Source organism: Loxodonta africana, chromosome 13 (genome assembly GCF_030014295.1).
Source record: "Loxodonta africana isolate mLoxAfr1 chromosome 13, mLoxAfr1.hap2, whole genome shotgun sequence".
Classification (NCBI taxonomy): Eukaryota; Metazoa; Chordata; class Mammalia; order Proboscidea; family Elephantidae; genus Loxodonta; species Loxodonta africana.
In genome coordinates, this window is record NC_087354.1 from 69,905,551 (window position 1) to 69,926,316 (window position 20,766).

General features: G+C 38.3%; 1 protein-coding gene across 2 annotated transcripts in view; it reads right to left on the reverse strand.

Annotated features, from left to right (window-relative positions):
* Positions 1–20,766, reverse strand: part of NR3C2 (nuclear receptor subfamily 3 group C member 2) — a 349,336-nt gene that overhangs the window by 246,772 nt on the left and 81,798 nt on the right. The window lies entirely within an intron of this gene.

Genomic DNA, 20,766 nt, shown 5'->3' on the forward strand with positions numbered 1-20,766 from the left:
CCACAAAGTACTGTGGCAGCCATGGCTTTGTTCTACCGAACTTCTAGCAAGTTAGCATTTATGGACTGATGCTGTACATTTTGTTGTTATCAGGTTGTGATTACTTATTTCTATAAGATATCTGATTTCAAGACCGGAGAACGTGCGAGCTATTGAAGATTTTAAGTGAGTGAAACATTTATACGTGGCTTTAAATAAATAACCTCTAAGTCTTCACCACTCAATGTCACATATTTTAAAGTTTCGTTTTGTTTTTACTCCAAAGATTTAGATTTCAAATAAATGAGACATTAAGGTGAGAACAGCTCACACTCATGACATCATTTTGAACAACTCCATCTTGTGGCCTCTCAGAGCGTAAGAACAAAGATGACAGTGTATGCCAAATAAAACTTCTCCTCAAGAGCCTGCTCTGTGACATAAGCAAGGAGCTGTAAAAAAGAGTGCCGTTCATATTAGGGAACAGAGGCGTTTTAAATGAAACCAAGAGAACACAGCTGAGAAAGTGAGAGAGGGAAAAGGCGTATGAGGAAATCCATCATGTTTTTTTCTTTAATATCATGGCTACCTAAAAGCACCACCTATCAAGAGATCGAACATTTAATAGCACCATAGAAACATCTCCATTTCAGCACTCCATACATGTACTATGAGAGGTATCAAGTGGCATAAAGCAGAACAACTCTGAGAATACACCTGTATTTCCTATCTGATGTGGCCCTGGTTTGCTGATCCATAATAAGCCCCTTATGAGCTAAGCTGTGCTTTTACTCTAATCCTTTCCCACATATCTGAACCTGCTGTGGGATCTTTTTAAACTGCTATTAGCAATGACTAAAACTTCTAATCCCCTGCTATGCCTTTATTATTAACACATACAATTACCATGCTGTAGCATTAAAGAACTGAGAAAAACTTTGTCTTACTTCTAAATCTCACCCTTTTTAAAGACTAATAGTAAGATTTTCACAGAAATACTGTTTAAATCATTTTTGTCTGTATTTTCACTGTAAACTACTTTAGCTATAAGATTAATTTACATCTCTTAAGGGGTATGAGAGACTTCAAAGTCCCTGGATTGAATCCATTACTAATGCAACTGCATCAGATATAAAAGTAATCTTTCTTTGGTTCATTAAAGACAAGGGCAGATTTTCAGCCCATTCTTGGAAAGAAAAATATAAACCATTATGAAGATTAATACGGTTGTTAGATATAGAATGGAGGTCATCTGACTTCAGGGTAATTTTTAGATCAAATATCCTGGTATCCTTTCTCTAGTCAAACTTAGGAAAGAACACTAAACAGCCCAAACACTGAAGACCATGAAGCAAAGATAGGAAGTTCCCCACCATCAACATATGCCAGACTCTGAGAGGGAGACTGATGGTCCTCTGTTGTTGTTAGGTGCTGTCAAGTTGATTTCAACTCATGGCAACCCCATGTAATACAGCAGAACTGCCCTTAGTCATCTAGTGCTGCTATAACAGAAGTAACATAAGTGGATGGCTTCAACAAACAGAAGTTTATTCTCTCACACTCTAGTAGGCCAAAAGTCCAAATTCAGGACATCAGCTCCAGGAAACGGCTTTCACTCTCTGTCGGGTCTGGAGGCAGGTCCTTGTCATCAACCTTCCTTTGGTCTTGGAGCTTCTCTGTGCAGGAACTCTGGGTCCAGAGGACGTGCTCTGCTCCCAGCACTGCTATCTTCATGGTAATAAGGTCCCCACGTCTTTCTGTTCACTTCTCTCTTCTGTATCTCAAAAGAGATTGGCTCGAGACACAATTTAATCCTCCAGACTGTGTCCTGCCTTATTAACATAACTGCCACTAATCCCATCTCATCAACATCCTAGAGATAGGATTTATAACACATAGGAAAATTACATCAGATGACAAAATGGTGAACAATCACACAATACTGGGAATCATGACCTAGCCAAGTTGACAGATATTTTTAGGGGACACATTTTAATCTATGACATGCCCCACAGAGTTTTCTTGGCTATAATCTTTGCAGAAGCAGACTGAGAGGTCTTTCACTCATGGAGTGGCTAGGTGGCTTCAAATAGCCATCATTCTGGTTAGCAGCCCAGTGCTTAACCATTACACCACCAGGGCACTCAACCATTTATCAATACCCCACCAAAAAAACCAAACCCACTGCCGTCAAGTCAATTCTGGCACAGTGGTTATGAGCTATGACTGCTAACCAAAAGGCTGACAGTTCAAATCTACCAGCTGCTCCTTCTAGCCATATGGAGCAGTTCTGCTCTGTCCTATAGGGTCAACTATGAGTCAGAATTGACTTGAGGGCAATGGGTTTTTTACCAATTCCCCAGTCCCTATTATTTTATCACAAGGTCAATTATTTTGCCTTAGTCAGCTTCTGTGCCACTGAAAGGGATCTACTAAACAATGAGAGAGCTTAAAACCTTTACTTCAGCTCAAACTTAGGCTTTCTCATTGATACAAGGAGCCAGGCAGTAGGGGGCATCCCAACTACACCCAATGGAACTGAGGGGGAAGATAGGTTAGAATACTAGTTGCTGTGTTCCCCACCAAACCCCTCCCTGACTGGCAGCATGCTTTTTGGTCACCAAGATTTACCAGATTCATTCTTTTCAATCATGAAAGTCTGAGGTGGGTAGAATGGAGCCCAGATTTCTCATGTTTGGAAACAATTTCAGCCTAAGCTTTTAGAAACTAGGCCTAAAACTCCCTATAAATGAGACATAAGCATGCCCCTCAAATCTCTTTAAAGATACATGAGAAAAGTTAAAGTCAGATTAGAGAGCAAAGTCAATGGGTAACATATACCCATACCCATACCTGTTGAGATAGTCAATTCCGACTCATAGCAATCCTACAGGACAGAGTAGAACTGCTTCATAGGTTTCCAAGGCTGTGATCTTTATGGGAGTAGACCTCAAGGTCTCTCTCCCAGTGAGTGGCTGGTGGGTTCAAATCTCCAACCTCTCAGTCAGCAGCTGAGTGCTTAACCACTGGGCCAGCAGGACTCCTTGACATACACTCATGCATACACAAATACACACTCCCAAAAAATAGCAAAGGAAAGAGAATTTGGAGGTTAAATTAAGGGTGCTCTATGGAAAGACAGGTGGCAGAGCGGCACCTGGCTCAGCTACAGAACCTTTAAAAGGCTGGCTGCATTATTATTTGCTGAGCCCCAAGGATAATGACCAAAAACCAAACCTGTTGCCGTTGAGTCGGTTCTGACTCATAGCAACCCTACAGACAAACTAGAACTGCCCCAGAGAGCTTCCAAGGAGTGCCTGGTGGATTTGAACTGCTGACCTTTTGGTTAGCAGCCACAGCACTTAACCACTATGCCACCGGGTTTTCCCCCAGGATAAGTAGGACTAAAGTTGACAATTCCTGATATAGCTCTAAATTAAATGCTGAATGCCAACTGAGGCATAAACTAGATCTAAGAAAAGGACAAGAGATCCAGGTTTTATTCAAAACTATGTGAAGAATAGTCCAAAACTTATTATTTTTTCTAGGACTAACTTTATTCCAACAAGAAAAAGAAACTTCCATGCATTCTCTCTTAAAGTAATAGAAAGGCTATTTGCAGGTTTATATCTTCAGAAATACTAAAAATTATAGTCTTTTATTTAAACTTCCTGAGAACACTCGAATTTATTCTGTATAGTCAGTTAAATTATTATTAGAACTACAAAAAGACAAACAATCCAATCACAAAATAGGCAAAGGACCTGAACAGACATCTCACCAAAGAGGATATGCAAATGGCCAATGAGCACAGGAAAAAGATGCTCAACATCATCAATCATTATGGAATTGCAAATTAAAACAACAATGCGATATCATCTCACCTCCATTACGATAGCAATTATCAAAAAAAAAAAAATACAACGAAGTTTTGGAGAAACTGGAACCCTCATCCGCCGCTGTTAGGACTATAAAATGGTGCAGCAACTGTGGAAATAGTTTGGTGGTTCCTCAAAGAATTGAGCGTAGAATTACCACATGACCTAGGAATCTCAATCCTAGGTATATACCCAGAAGAAATGAAGGCAAATGCGTAAACAGAAATCTGTACACCAGTGTTCACTGCAACACTTTTCACAATGGCCAAAAGGTAGGAATAACCGAAATGTCTGACAAGAGATAATGGCTAAACACAACGTGGTATGTACATAAAATGGAATATTATGCAGCCATAAAGAGAAATAAAGTTCGAATGTATGCCACAACATGGATGAACCTTGAAAACTTTATGCTGAGTGAAATAAGTCAGTTACAAAAGGACAAACACTATATGACCTCACTTACACGAAATAGGCAAATATACGGAAACCAAAAATTATTAATAGTAAACAGGGGTGGGAGGGAGGGGGCAAAGGGGAGTTTTTGTTTGGGGGTCACTGAGTTTATGTTAATGGTGGTAGAAGGTTTTAGATGAGAATAGCAATAAGGGTGGCACAACATGAAAAACGTAACCCAAGTCACTGAACTATAAATGTGAAAGTTGTGCTTACAGATGTTTTGGTGTGTTTTTACCACAATTAAAAAAAAAGAGAGAGAATATTATTATAGAATTACATCTAATAGAGTGAAATACTGTCATTATAAGTAACAACAAAACTCAAGAAATCTAAACCATATAACATAAAGACAGTATGACTAGAAAAAGCATGGGGTTTAAAGCTGGACACCTGGATTGGAGTTCAAACTCCACTGGGAGCTATGTAAGCTCAATGAATTATTCACTCTCTGTAACTTATAAAATGAAGATGCCACTACTGTCCTCAAAGCTAAATGAGATAACACACATAGAACACCTAGTGCCATGCTTGGCACCGAGTCAACACTCAACGTTAGCTGCTATTAGCAAGAGCAGAAAGCAGCCAGCCAGGATTTGAGTCCACATCTGTTGACCTCCAAAGTTCAACTTTTTCCCACTGCCCACCCATTATTACTCCAAAGTCAACATTGCTACTGTTGCTCACCATGCTTAATATTATTAAGAAGTTTTAGAAATTCTAAAAGCTGGATTAGAAAATTCACATTCTCTTGAGGAAGAGCGGGGATATACACATGATCAAGTTGTGCACCCCTGCTAGATTTGCATCTGACACTAAAATGTATAGACGGATTAACCCATTACACTATCTGGTTCCTTTTAACATAATTCCAAATCCTACGGATCAGCAGGAAACGCTGGTGGCGTAGTGGTTAAGTGCTACAGCTGCGAACCAAAGGGTCGGCAGTTCAAATCCGCCAGGCGCTCCTTGGAAACTCTATGGGGCGGTTCTACTCTGTCCTATAGGGCAGCTATGAGTCAGAATCGACTCGACAGCGCTGGGTTCTGGGTTATATGGATTAGCAAATTGTTTACTTTCCACTGATTAGCAAAGGATTAAAGACAAACATATTCAAGTCAGTTTTCGAATGCGCAAAATTAAAGGTTGAGAAAACTTAGTATTTTCAAAGCACGCACCAATGAAGTCTCTTTTTAGTTTTAATTGTTCTTTCCGAAACTTTTTAAACATTAAGTAAAATAATCTCAATTTGCTTTGCTTTGTTTTTTGCCTTCAAATACTGTAAATGGCTGGATTCCAGATAGAGTAGTTATCCTCAAATGCCTTCCAATGGGCCCTGCCAGATTCTGTGGTTCAGAAGTAATTTAAAAGCAGAAATGTGTAGCGAATGAGACCTAATGGAAAACACTGGATGCTTTATAGTTAGAGAGATCACTTTTCTTTTTTTTCAGAGAGAAACAGACAATACATACACATGCACATGGGCATATGAATGCATACACACATAAACTCATGTAAACACAACAAAATGAATTGGCATGTGTTTTATTTTTCTCCATGGTAGACACCAATTGGTAAAATTTAAATATATATATATGTTGTTTTCTTTTTCAATGGTATATGAAATTCATGATGCAACTATTAACCAAACTCAACAATGACACGTAAGTCAAAACAGAGTACTTAGAAAAATACTACCTTTATCTCACGATTTTGTTGGGAGGGTATAATGCTCTAAAGTTCACAAAAGCTACTTTCTTATATAAGACAGATTCTCTCTATGTATAATGAAGCAGCGTTTAATTATGACTTGTTCCAAAGAAGAAATGCCCATCTGCCTAGTGAGATTTCCATCACTAGTTATTCAGACAGAGGCTGAGAGGTTCTAAAGATGACTCGTGTACTAGCTAAAGGATTATTAAAACCAGAGCCCTCCACGGTGGGTTCTTCTTGGATCTGTTCTTTCATCCTTCCAAATATTCATGAAAAAAAAAAAAGTGCTAACTAAATGCCATGTAACTTAGTAACCCATACCCATTGCTGCAGAGTCGATTCCAACTCATAGTGACCCTACAGGACAGAGTAGGTTTCCAAGGAGTGACTGGTGGATTCAAACTGCCAACCTTTTGGTTAGCAGCTGAGCTCTTAACCACTGGGCCACTGGGGCTCCAGTGACACTGCTCTCTCCCTCACTCACACATCTAATCTTTTCATGTGTAACCCCCATATATCTTTGGGATTTGTCACTCACTTTTTTTTTTTTTTCTTTTTTTTTCCATTGTCATTGACTCATGCAACCCTACGTGTACAGAGTAAAACTGCTCCACAGGGTTTTCGAGGCTGTGGCCTTTTGGAAACAGATCAGTAGGTCTATCCACCAAGGTGCCTCTGGGTGGGTTGAAACTACCAACCTTTTGGCTAGTAATCAAGTGCTTAAGCATTTACACTACCCAGGGAAACACTCATGAAGGCATGGATTATTATGTTTATATACCTTTTTTTTATACCCTGCACCTGAAAAATACCTGAAACAAAGGAGGTGCTCTATAAATATTTGTTCAATGAATGAAAGTGAACTTCCAAGTTCAAGAAATTTATTGGTGTCCATGACCTAGCTTTTATTTTTACCAAAGGGAAATTTCTTATCCTTTCCTGCTTTCTTGTATAGAGCAGAGTAAATGTAAATACACGTTCTCAGGGTCATCATTATAAACTGTAATTTTGGTACTTGGCTGTAAATACAAGGATGCCATCAGAGGCTAATGAGGTTAATAGGGTCGTTTGCCTGGATAACAAATAGCTTCCTAATCACACGGCTAAGTGCTTCTGTCTACTTGTAAGGGTTTTAATGTCCTATCCCACCACTTCCGCTCTGTTTGTCCTCGTCCTCTAATTTTCCGCTTCTGATACACAATGATCCAAGAAGCCTCATCCTTGTCTACCGGCCCTATCAAAAGGGCCGTGGGTTTTAGAGTAGGGATTCTGTTGTTATCTCTTTTAGCTACTTGAGTGACTTTTCTGTTTTTCCTGCTGAGTTTCTAACCATTTTCAAGCCTTAGGGTTACCTTAAGCGTTGCTCTGTTTCCGCTGTATTCAAAGCAGTATTATCATGCAGAAGGAAAATAAATTCAGAAAGAAAACAGAATAGCCGAACATGTGTTAAATTTATTTATGGATTTGTTTCACATAAATTGCAACAACTTCAAAAGGTCTGGAGATGCTTCCTCACCATTAACCTATAATCTAATATGGATAAAACAATGGCTTCAGAGTGGGTCATCTTTTGGTGTAGAAAATTCCACTACATGCTATGCTAAATAAGCCCTCATATTTCTGGTATGAAAAATGTTCTCTCTCCAAACAGGCCCTTCTTTTTGCTGACCATTTTATTTGGCTGGCTCTATATTTTTGTCTGGTTTCATCATGGTTTTCTTGTACTATAACCCAAGTCTGAGATATAGCAACTTTCCAGGGACAGCTACATGACTTTGCCTGTTGGAAATGCTGGTTAGGTCAACTGGAAAACCGGCATAAAAATATAGGAACTGTACTTAGAGAAGAGCACACTACAAATGTCTGTCATCTTCTTTAGGGTACCCCATAGGATTCCTACAAAAGTGATCACAAAAGCCCACATAGATGTTACCTGGCCTGAGAGCCAAGCAAACCTTTCTAATGAGAATCATCTCCCTTTTGAGAAGGCTCTGTTGGTTGCTTGGGAAAAGAATTCATAATGACCACTTTCCCTAATGTCTATAACACGTTTGATTTTTGTTGTTGATGCTAAGGCATGACAAGCAATATCCTAGGTAATTTCATGACTTCCATTTCCCATTAGGCAATTTTTCATTATTTGCTAAACTTCTTTGAGTCCCCAGAAAAGTGTAAAATATGTGTTTATGGTGTGTATATTGTTGGTATCAAAGAATGTTTCAGTATACTGTTCCCAAGGCAATGTTATGAGGCATAGGGAAAACATTTGGAGGAAGAAAAGATATATAAACACAAAATTGAGGAAACTGGCAAGCAAGGGTTCTATTATACAAATGGCAAAATAAACCAAGAAGCCCCAAATTACAATATAGTTTTCTTTCCTGAAAGACAAGTATCTTATTATAAATAAAAACAACCAATGTTTACTTATTGCTTAGAATGTGAGCTCGTATTGTGCCAGGTACTTTACATTCATTATCTCACTAATCCTACAGCCTGGGGTACCAGGCATGATCCCAATTTTATAGGTGAGAATGCTGAGGTTGTGAAAGATTAAATCACCCAAAATACAGAATTATGAAGTACCAAAGATTATCTGTTTGAGTCTGAAGTAGGTACCCCTGTATACTGACTCATCTTAAATCATTGATTACTGAATTACACATTACTCCAAATCTCAGGTTGTGAGAGTGAAACTAACTAGAATATTCTTTGTAACATGAAGAAGATTTTTAGCCGAAATATATTTGGATAGGAAAGACCAACTATGTAATCTTTTCTTCACTTTTCAAAAAACATGAAAAACTAGTACTAATATATAGAAGAAATGGGAAAAAAAAAAGGCTCAAAGATTTAGAAATATCTCTAAAATGCTGTTTTGGGATTTCTTTATCTCAATTTCTAAATTACACCTTGGTTCAGGCCATGATATTTTCTCAGAATACTGGAATAGTCTCTTAACTGAAGCCCTCAAATCGCTGAACGCACGGACACCATAGTAAAATATCAAACACACAAATTTAAATGTGCTTCTCTTGTGCTTTTAGCCTTCCATGGTTCTCACCATCTGTACCACACATTCCAATCTCCTTGGCGTGGGATATAGAGCCCTTTTTTAGTGGCTGGTACCTGTCACACGCCTGCCTAAGAGTCTGTGAGCTCAAGGGCAGGAAATGAGTTTTATTAATTCAATAAATGTTTACCAAGAAGAATTAAATTAATGGCCTTAAACTTGGCACAAAATACCTTTCTATTGTTTTTTGTATTTTATTCCTTTTTTTCCATCTTGAGAGGAAAAAACTATACTGTACACATCTCTGAATGCAAAAGTACTGAATGAGCTCTAGCTGTTGTTGTTAGGTGCCATCAACTCATAGTGACCCTATGGACAACAGAACGAAACACTGCCCTGTCCTGCGCCATCCTCACAATCATTGTTATGCTTGAGCCCATTGTTGCAGCCACTGTGTCAATCCATCTCATTGAGGGTCTTTCTTTTTCAGTAACCCTCTACCAAGCATGACGTTCTTCTCCAGGGACTGGTCCCTCCTGACAACATGTCTAAATTTACATTTTAGAGGTATAAAACTAAACAAATCTTTGTGGCTAGGAGGAGCACAAAAGAGGAAACATTACTCCAAATTAGCAATGGAAATTAAGAAGTGATTTGATGATCTCAGGCTGAGTTTAAACTTAAAAAAACAAGCACATCTAACCATCAAATAACTAATATCACTAAATTAGTTCAATGAAACCAAACCCGCTGCTGTGGAGTCAGTTCTGACTCATAGCGACCCTATAGCTCCTTAGAGTTTCCAAGGCGTGCCTGGTGGATTCAACCTGCTGACCTTTTGGTTAGCAGCTGTAGCTCTCAACCACTAGGCCACCAAGTTTTCCATTTCAATGAAGGGATACAACAAAATAACAGTGCTTAATGGACAAACAACATTGAACTACCACTTATTTAAATAATATTCAAAAGTTTAAAATGAGCTGTTCTTACTGTCAGAAATCCTCTAGGTGTAAGGACTCTTCTCCCTGTTTCCTAAACCCCTCCCCCCTCCACCATATCAAACTCCTCAAGGATGGGGTCTGTATGCTTCCTGGGGTAACTGAGGTGTACAAGGGAATTGAAGTCCCAAGGAAAAAAATATGGCAGGTCACCTTAATTTTACTTTAGGGAGTAGAATACCTCAAAGAAAAGTATCTCACACAAAAGTTTATGTTTTTAGGTCTTTGCTTATTCTACCTCTTTGACCCAGAACGCCCTACCACCCAGGTCCAATTCTTTTCCAGATGAATGACTGTAACCTCAATTCTGGTGTAGTTTCCAGAAGAAAGCTCCTCTGGATTTTCCAGGCAGCACCACCTCTGAACTCCCAGGGCCCCCAGGGTCAACGATACCTGGGCCCTTGTGCACTGCACCACCTGAAGTACCTGCCCCTCTGGAGGAAGTACAGGGAAGCCCCCTCATTTGTCTAAACAGCCTTAGCACATGATTGGCAAACAATGGGCCAACTGTCTATAGCTTGGCGGTTCACTCTGATAATTCTGGAAAGCTACCTACCGACAAACCTCAAAAACAATGTTAAGAATAACATTTGAAATAAAGAGGTTTCTTGTCAGAAATCTAAAGGGGAAAATAAAAGTTAAGGATTTGGAGATCAAACCGTGGCTCTGCTACCTGATTCTAAGTTACTTAACCTTTCTGAGCCTGTAATTTTCCTGTTGTTTAAATGGGAACACTGCTAGTACCTACCACACAGGGTTAGGGTGAGTATTAAACAAGTCATGGAGATCAAGTTGTTACAGAATACTTACAAGTAGTTAGTGTTTACTGAGCACCACTATTAATCAATACAAGTAAATAGGACAAAAGGGGCAAATTAAAAAAAAACATTTTACATATTACAGTTATTAAACACAGGAAGCCATTGTTTACATGACAAAGTTTGTTTTTGTGTATTTGAGATAATTTCATTCAAAAAACCAAAAACCAAACCCACTGCCGTCGAGTTGATTCTGATTCCCAGCAACCCTATAGGACAGAGTAGAACTGCCCCACAGAGTTTCCAAGGAGCACCTGGTGAATTTGAACTGCCAACCTTTTGGTTAGCAGCCGTAGCACTTAACCACTACGCCACCAGGGTTTCCATTTCAAAGCACTTCAAAATAATTTAATGGGCTTAAAATAGTGGTGAAAATTAAAATCTGTTGTAAATGTAAAAACAGTTCTAATTCCATTAAATTGTGTGTGTTTTTGTGTGTGCATGTGTGTGTGTGTGTATATATATATATATATACATATATATATAAAAAACGAGAGGGGGACTATATCAATGTCCAAACAACAAACTCTCAATTGAAGACTGTGAAGCAGATACTCAGGACAAAAAAGAGATTCATAAAGGAGTTCCAGCCATAAAGATTGTATATCTATGCTGTACCTTATTAAGTATACAGTGTGATTGATTATTTTTGTGTGGCCTTTCTAGCCATGGTCTTGTAACTCCCACCCAGGTGACTGGGTGGGACTGTGTGATAGCTAATCCAAGGGGACTGGTCAGTTTTGTCTTAAAAGAGAGCAACTCCAGAGGAGAGGGAAGAGCCCACCACCACCAAGGAAGAAGAGACCAGCAGAAGAGACCGAGCAGCAGAGCCCTGGCAGCAGGAGAGGCACAGTGGGCGTCCTGGCCCACAGACAGAGAAAGCTGAGCGGCTTTGAGCAGAGGCCTAAGGCCAGGGAGAGGTGTGCCTGAGAGCACAGCTGCGGAGAGGCTGTCCTAATAAAAGAACTGTATCCTTAAGTGTTCCTGAGCCTGCATTGAAAGTGTTACTTCCCTTATAATGAATCCCATAATAGCGAGTATGGTCTTTGAGTTCTGTGTGGCCATTGCAATGAATTACTGAACCCAGCAGAGAAGTAAAGACTGCTGTGTGAGGGACGGCTGGTGTCAGAATTAGTAAAGATGGCGGAGAGAGGAGCCTCGTCTGGCCTCTGCCTCAGGGGAGTCAGCCTTGCACTGTTGATCTTGGTTCTCCTTTCTCCTGGTGAGGCTGGAGGAGATGGCACACTGCCCCCAAGCTGTTTTTACAAGCTACAATTTTCTACATGTATATATGGTGAGAGCTTAATATAAAGCTATCCATTATAAACTGAAATTTACCAAAGTAAAAAAAAAAAAAAGTAGGACTCATAAAATCTGTGAAATTATTTCACAATCAAAACGACCACTTCTTAAAGTAGTCTTATGAATATGCACATATCTCAAGTTCAGATGATTTACAAAAAGACACTGTCACAGGAGTGTATATATATGTGAAAAGTTTTGTTACCAAATTAAAATTTCACTTTTCCCACACTTTCTAATGCAAAATATCCTTGGTTACTAGCATGGCTAAAGAGACAATGATCTAGTGACTCAAACAGTCTGCTTAACTAGCCTTTCCCACATATGCTTATATTTTCAAATAACAAAGACATAAAATAAGACTGGGGAAGGGGGGGAATGAAAAAGGGGATTTTTGCTTTTTGTTTGTGATCCAGAAGGCACAGTACCATAAAAAAGGTCATCATATAAACGGCTATGATTGTGGAGGAAAGTATTTAAAATGTAATGCAACTTGAGCATTTTGAATCCATAAATACTCTAAAAATCTATCATCTATAGTAGATAATAAGGAGCCCTGGGGCAAAATAGTTAAGTGCACAGCTGCTAACCAAAAGGTTGGTGGTTCAAACCCACCCAGTAGCTCCGTGGGAGAAAGACCAGGTGATCTGCTTCCATAAAGATTATAGCCTAGAAAACCCTATGGGGCAGTTCTACTCTGTCACATGGGGTCCCTACGAGTTGAAACCAACTAGATGGCACCTAATGACAACAATAGTGGATAATGGAGTAACACGTGTGTGTGTGTGTGTGTGTGTGTGTGTGTGTGTGTCTCACTTCTGAGGCTGATCTGGGATACAGAGGCAAACTCTTATGTAACACTTTTGAACTAAAAACTTTTTTTTTATTTTGAAGTGAGCTTACAAAAATGGCTGTTAAATCTTCACTTGTAAATCTTTAAAATTAGGATCCACTCAGTTCTGTACTGAAAATGTGAGAATAATCCAGTCCATTGGCTCCACAGGCACAGGGTAGCGCTTTTACTTCCTATCATGAACTCCATTTCTTTGAACTTCTAGTGTTTATTTTACCCATAACAACCCAGATTATTTTGGAAAATTCCTAACACATGTGAGCAATGTGTTTACATTACATTAATCTGATTAAGACAAGCGCATTTATTCTATTGAAAAGGTCCCTATGATCTTTAACATCACAATCATCCTCCTCCATAGTCAGAGATCAAATTCCTTCACATGTGTATATTTCTCAGTATAAATTCAGTGGACTTTTAAAGGGCTAAACTCCAGGCATTTTTTAATATGGTAAATGTAACATGGAAGTCTCTCCCAAGTCATAACTTTATCAGCATTAAGAAATATAATGCACACACATATTTTTTCCAAATATAAAACATTCCTATGATACCTAAAAACAATTAAATTTCACCAAAGAATCTAGGAAAATACCAGCATGACAAATTTTTATGTTAAATACAACATAGGCTCTTATTTAACATTGATTATTCTGACAAATTATCACATGGTTATGTTTATTTTTCTTTATCAATCTCCATTATATCTATTTCCTTTAAAATTATCATTTAAAAAGAAAATCCACTAAGTCTAACCCACTTTAACATGTTAAAATTAAAAGCAAGGAAAGGCTACATAGATGAGGAAAGAGACAAAGAAGGGTTAAACAAATTGCGAACAATAAGAGAAAATAATAAATATCTTTAAATTATGAAAATATCCTCTTTCAAAAGGGCTGTATTTCTTCAGCTATGCATTCCCAATAGGAGGTAAACTATTTATTAAAATGTCATGCCTCCGTTCATTGTTTGCTAAATTTAAGTTATGTGAAACTGCTTAATCACTGAAATTCTAAAAGCAGTAGGTCTTAGAATCTCAAGGGGAAAAAAAAATGCCTCCATTTTCAAGACGCTTATAGCTGTGCTTACAGCTAAAACATTAGAATACTTGGCTAATAAGTTAATATTTAATTTACAATGTCCTTAAAAAACAATAACAGAATACTACTAAGAGCATTCTATAAGCCAAATTTGATCTGAGAAACAAAAGGATCTACAAAGTACTAAGTAGATAATATAAAATAAGCTAAAACACGATTCAGAAAAAAAAAAAAAAGACTGCAAAAAATATTCTAAAATGCTGAATATGTGATTCACTGATTAGCTCATAAAAGGTACCCATTTTTTCAAGCATCATTCCTTTGGATCATCTTACCAGAAGAGAGCAGCATAAAGAAAGAATTCATACTAGAATGAGTTGATAAATGAATTGCTTCTGCTGTATCTATAATTTTGGTCCAACTTCCTCACACAGTTCTCTTTATTTTCTTTCCTGGACCATCCAACCCGGATATTATCACAGAAGATTATAAGCCAGTTCTCTTTGAACTACTGCACCCAATGTTACATCAAACGTGTTAAGTTTCTCAACATTGTCCTCACTGTAAGTATACATATATATATAAAAAAAAGAGAGCTAATAATTTGAACACCTCATAACATGGATAAAATTTTTAGAATGTACTAGACTGTATTTTTCTTATACTTTCCTGACAGAAGTTAGGATTTTTATCACCTGTTTTTATAACAGGAGATTCTCACATCCTCTCACATCCACTTGGGTTACGCATGTATCTGTACCCCCCCCAAAACAAAAAGTTTCTAGTTACCTTTGGTTTCAACATTCACAACTGGCTCATATATCTACAAAACTGTAGGAGAGACAAATGAGTACCGATAAAATTTATACGTGCCAACGTAAATTAAATTGGCTATTTTTTTTTTTAATCACTATATATCTCACTGCTGTTCAAGAATGAGGAAAGAAAGAATATTCTAAGCATATCTTGTCCCTCTTGGCTACCATCCCTGGAAAGAGGTAGGACCAAGGGCAGAAAGACAGCTTTAGGGAAGCAGTGGATTTCACCTTCTTAGATTGGTCATGCAGGACATTCAACTAGTAAATGACTGTACTTCTTCTAAAAAACATTTATAAATGCCCATCAGAGGTTGTGTCATCTGGAGAATAAATTGTTTCCTCTAGAGTATAAGTTATGCTAACAGGGAGCATCCCAGAGAATATGAACAGATTTAGAGGTAAAACGAGAAAAGAAAAGGAAAAGAAGGTTATACTGCTCTCATCATCACAGATTGAAAAAAAGCATTTAGTTAAAACAGCCAGAGATGAAGAGACAGAGCAATGGAGGCCAGGCTAGGGATCTCCTTCTAAAGGACATCTCTGAAGCTATTGTTTCCACCAAGAATGTAAGTTTCATGAGGGTAGGGATTTTTGTCTTACTTGTACACTACTGTACCCTGAGCTCTACAACAGTTTCCTGGCATACAATAAGGGAGAATGAGAGTCAGAGATCATGGAGAGACTAAAGATGAAATACTCCTTTTCTCCTCTCTGGGTGAGACAAATGCCAAAGATACAGCAAGGCACTAAATGAGCCCAGGCTTAAGTATATGTCACTCTAAACAGAGGCTGGCAAACTATGGCCTGTGAGCTGGGTGCTTGTTTTTATAAAGTTTTATTGGAACACAGCCATGCTCATTTGTTTACATATTAACTATGACTGCTTTTATGCCAGAAGAGCAGAGCTGAGTAGTTGCAACAGAAGCCACCATATGGCCCACGAAGACTAACATATTTATTATCTGATGCTTTGCTAAAAAAATTTTGCCAGTCCCAGGTATAAACGATAAATACTAAAAACTAACAAAACAGCAAGGGGGAAAAGTTAGCTGTGTCGTTGTTCCAAATATGTAGATTGTTCTAAATACGTACATGTTCTAAATATACAGATTGAATGACAAGCCTTGGGATTTTAGAACATTCCAGTTCATATAGTAATTGACTGAGTTTATAAAAGAGAGTATTTTAAAATTCTTTGCTATGTGCCATGTATTTTTAACAGGCATTTAGCCATAGTTTTCATCTTAATATAATCATGTCATGTTAACATCACTTGAAATACAACATGAAAGAGCCTTGGTGGTGGAACAGTTAAGCACTTGGCTGCTAACTGAAAGATGGTTCGAACCCACCCAGTGGCTCCATGGGAGAATAAAACCTGGTGATGTGCTCCAGTAAAGATTACAGCCTAGGAAACTCTATGGGGCAGTTCTACTCTGTCATATAGGGTGGCTGTGAGTCGGAATCAACGCAACAGCACACAACAACAGCAAAATGCAACATAAAGCCAAAAACAAAACACAACATAAAGCATGAATTGACCAGTAACAGTAAATGGTAGGTTATATTACAGAGCCATAAAGACTACAGAGTGTCTGACTTCAGCCACAGCTGTCGCCCTCCTAGAGAGCTTTCTCAGGATACTGCCCAAACCCCTTTATGGCATCCACACCCTGGATTTTAATTACATATATATGAGTCTTTCTTCTCCAGTAGACTTAAGTTCCTTGAAGGCAGAAACCATATATTAATTATATTGTATTCTGGACACCTGATAATAAATCTCTGCTGAATAAAGTGCTTGACAGATGACCTAACAGAAGCTGGAGGTTTAAAAATGAAAAGACAATACAATCAAAAACAAATTTTAAATAAAAATAACCTCTGAACTGATAGCTCACATCCGTTACCCGCGATCAATACGAACACGAGACTCTTCAATAACAGAATTAAAGTGCTAAACATCTACTCACTTTGAAGGAAAATTTCGAGACTATGGTAGCCTTTCCTTTCTTAAATGTAATCAATTCAACATTTTGTCAATGACTTCATAATCATTGTGAACACTGGTTATTACACTGGACTTTGGAGGCTGCTGTTAAGTATAGATAAGCCAAAGTATGAATGGGCCAGGCTGAAACTTGCCCTAGCAGTAGCTCTGCAAGCTGATGCCCACAGAGCTGTCTAACATTTTTCTTTGTCATTCTCCTCAAACACAATGTGATTAATGCAAAATCATGGGCTCTGGTTTTAATCTCAGCCCTGATGTCTTATCACCTGAATTTTGAACAAGTTAAATCTCTCCGTTCCACCATCGATTCAACTATTAAACTGGAGTTAATACCACCTACCACTTGACTAGTGTCAAGGTAGATAATCAGTATCATCAGGGCCTACCTTCCCCTTCCATTCTTACAGGCTGTACCTGATCTTTAATGTTTACTGAAGTATAAAACCAAAACCAAACCCAGTGCCATCGAGTCAATTCCAACTCACAGCGACCCTACAGGACAGAGTAGAACTGCCCAATAGAGTTTCCAAGGAGTGCCTGGCGGATTTGAACTGCTGACCTCTTGGTTAGCAGCTGTAGCACTTAACCACTATTCCAGCAGGGTTTCCTACGAGTACAGATGTGACCATATTTTAGGAACCAAAAATCGAGGTACTTAACTATACAACTACACTCATATTTAACACATGGATTTCCCGTAAAATTCAGGACCCATGGCCTGCCCCAGTTTGTGGGCTGTTTGCTCTATTTCCTTTTATTAAATATCTGTCTGAGTCTTTACCTCTATGCTGTTTATTCTTTTATTTTCATTCTTTTATACAGTCATATATATTCATTCCTGCTATCATCCACTTAAAAGCTAGAGAGCACCTGGCATTATGCTCTGAGGCTCTAGCAGCAGAAAATGAGCATAGTTCCCACTGCTATGGAATTTACAATCTAGACCCTTGAGGAAGAATGAGCCATTTAACAACAACAAAACAAAAAAAAAAATCCGAATAAATGACTACAAATTGTGGTAACTGCTGAGGAATACATCAGACAGGGGACTGAGGAAAGGGTCTCTGAGGAATGTATGTTTAAGCAGAGGTTTGAAGGAAGAGTGTCTCAGTCCCTAGACCAAGACTATCACGGTCCTCTGCTCACTGCATCTTTCCATATTTAGCTCTGCAGTCTGTCCTTGTCTCTGCCATTTTCTCTCTCTCCACACACTGCAATGGTGGGATACGGTTTCTGAAAGGTTGACAGGTTTTGAATCAAAAGACCTAGCTTTGAGTCTCTTCTGTAAAGGTGATCCAGTTGCTTCATCGTTCTGAGATCTCTCTGTAAAATGGGGTGGACATCTGCCTGAATCACCTCACAGTTTCTGAGCAGGAGGACTAACTGAAACGGTGCAGGCCAAAGGTCTTGGTGACTATCGGGGGCTGTTTAATAGTGTCAACAGTCATTTTTCATACTACATTTTTCCTTTTTTCTTATTTTCTCTGTTTTCAATGGCCTCTTCAACGCTATAAGTTTTCTCTGAAGATTTTAGATACCCCAAGTTAAAGTTCTGTTTTTCTTCTAGTCAGAAATTTGGCCCATCACAACATGCCTTCCTTCCGTTTTTAAGTCACTCATGTAGTAAACTTTCAAAAAAAAATTTGTTATATATCAGTCAAGTCAAGTCATAGGCACTAGGATATGGGATTTTTAAAGTAACAATATGGCTCTGACTCATAATAACTGAAGTCTAGACTTCTGACATCTCTAAATCAAGTCCTGCTACAATTTCAAAGAGTGAGGAAAATACTCTTCTGCCCGAAATGTTTTGTGTACTCCAACTCAAACATCAACGAAAAAATTAACTGTGTATTAAAAAACCAAACCAAACCGGCTGCTGTTGAGTTGATTCTAACTCATAGTGACCCTATAGAACAGAGTAGAACTGCCCCATAGGGTTTCCAAGGAGCACTTGGTGGATTCGAACTGCTGACCTTGTGGTTAGCAGTGGAACTCTTAACTACTACACCACCAGGGTTTCCAATTCTGCATTAAAAAAAAAAGAAACAGAAAATTCAAATAATTTCAAAATTAATGCCTAATTAATTTTGCTCAGTAATTATATTTGAATCCAATAATACGGTTTTGAAATTAGTCAGTCTTGGATTTGAGTCTTATAAGCAATGTAACCACTTAGTAAGCTGCCTAACCAATTTCAGTTTTGTTGTTGTGGTTAGCTGCCGTTGAGTCAGCCCCCAACTCATGGTGACCTCATGTACAACTGAGCTAAGTGCAGCCAGATCCTGCGCCATCCCTATGATTGGCTGGGGATCAGACTATTGTGATCCACAGGGTTTTCACTGGCTGATGTTCAGAAGTAAATCACTAAGCCTTTCTTCCTAGTCTGTCTTAGTCTGGAGGCTCCACTGATACCAGCTCAGCTTCATAGCAACACACAAGCTCCCAATGACAGATGGGTGGTGGCTGTGCATGAGATGTATTGGCCAGGAATTGAACTCGGGTCTCCCATGTGGAAGGCAAGACTTGTACCACTGAATCACCATTGCCTCTGATCTGTTAAATGGAGAAGTATTTACTCCATTGTTATGAGCCACATAAGTTTGATATAAAAACTGAAACTTCTATAAAATATCAAATACAATGCTCAACACACTTGTTCTTCTCTCCTCTCATTTTTTATATTTCTTGATTAATAATATTTAATAAATAGAGGAGCTTTACCATGCTGCTATACTTTATTTCGTTGGAAACGACACATACACTTTTCTCCAGTGCTCTGCCTGAGTGACATATCACTTTGGGAGCACTGAAGTTCACCCATTGGATTAGAGGATTGGGAAATACAGGAATTTTTTTTTTTTTTTTTCTAATTTATGAAAAAAGTAATCATCTTAGCTTCCCTTAATGGTAACGTTTTTGGTGCTATATAGAAATTGGTACGTTCATGTAGCGATTCACTGTAAAGTGCAATGACACTGAGCCACACCCTGAATCTAGAATAAAAGCAGAAATTTACATTGAAGACCTCATTTATACTCTTAACAATTATTAATAATATGCATCATGTCCTTAAAAAGCCAAAAAAAAAAAAATTTCCATTAATAACATTTACTCTATGCATGACAACTAAGTTTTCAAAACCATCGCTCTTGTTTTATCAATAATTCCCTAGGTCGATGGGTGCTGTCATCATATGGCACAGATTTGCCATATGGCATAATCTTTCTAGGTCACACAGCGAAGCACTGGTAAAACTAGTTCTAGAACGTACGTCTCCTCGGTTCTCCCAGCGAGGGTTTCTTAACCTTTTTTGTGTCATGGAGCCCTTTAGCAATCTCGAGAAGTCTATGGACTCCTTCTTAAAATGAAGTTAAGTGTACAACCAGATTACAAACAAGTCAATTAGACTGAGAGTTATCAAAATATTTTAAAATAGGATATGGCAATGTACTGCTTTACTAATGTATTAAATAGCAAGATCTGGCATTGGGTCCAGTCAATACTGTAATTTTAATGCAGTATGAGCTTAACTATTTTGAGATATCTGTAACAACTGTAATGGGATATGAAGATATCTGGGATTTTTATCAGTGGCAAGGTCACAGGTTTTGCTAATGCTGCTATGGTTTATTGCCTACATTCTTAACTGAAGGAGGGCTTGAGGGAAAGCATGTAAACAAATATATCCAACACGATAATTCTGAATATTCTTGTGCATGGATATACCTATTGCGTTAGATTAGTGAAAATCAAAGTTCATGAACCCCTGGAAATTCTAGCCACAGATCCCATTAGGACTCCTCCCAAGTCTCCCAACAAAGTTCACCAATTTATAAGCTAGCTACAGGGAGTTTCAAAGTATACCAATATATGACAAAAGCTGT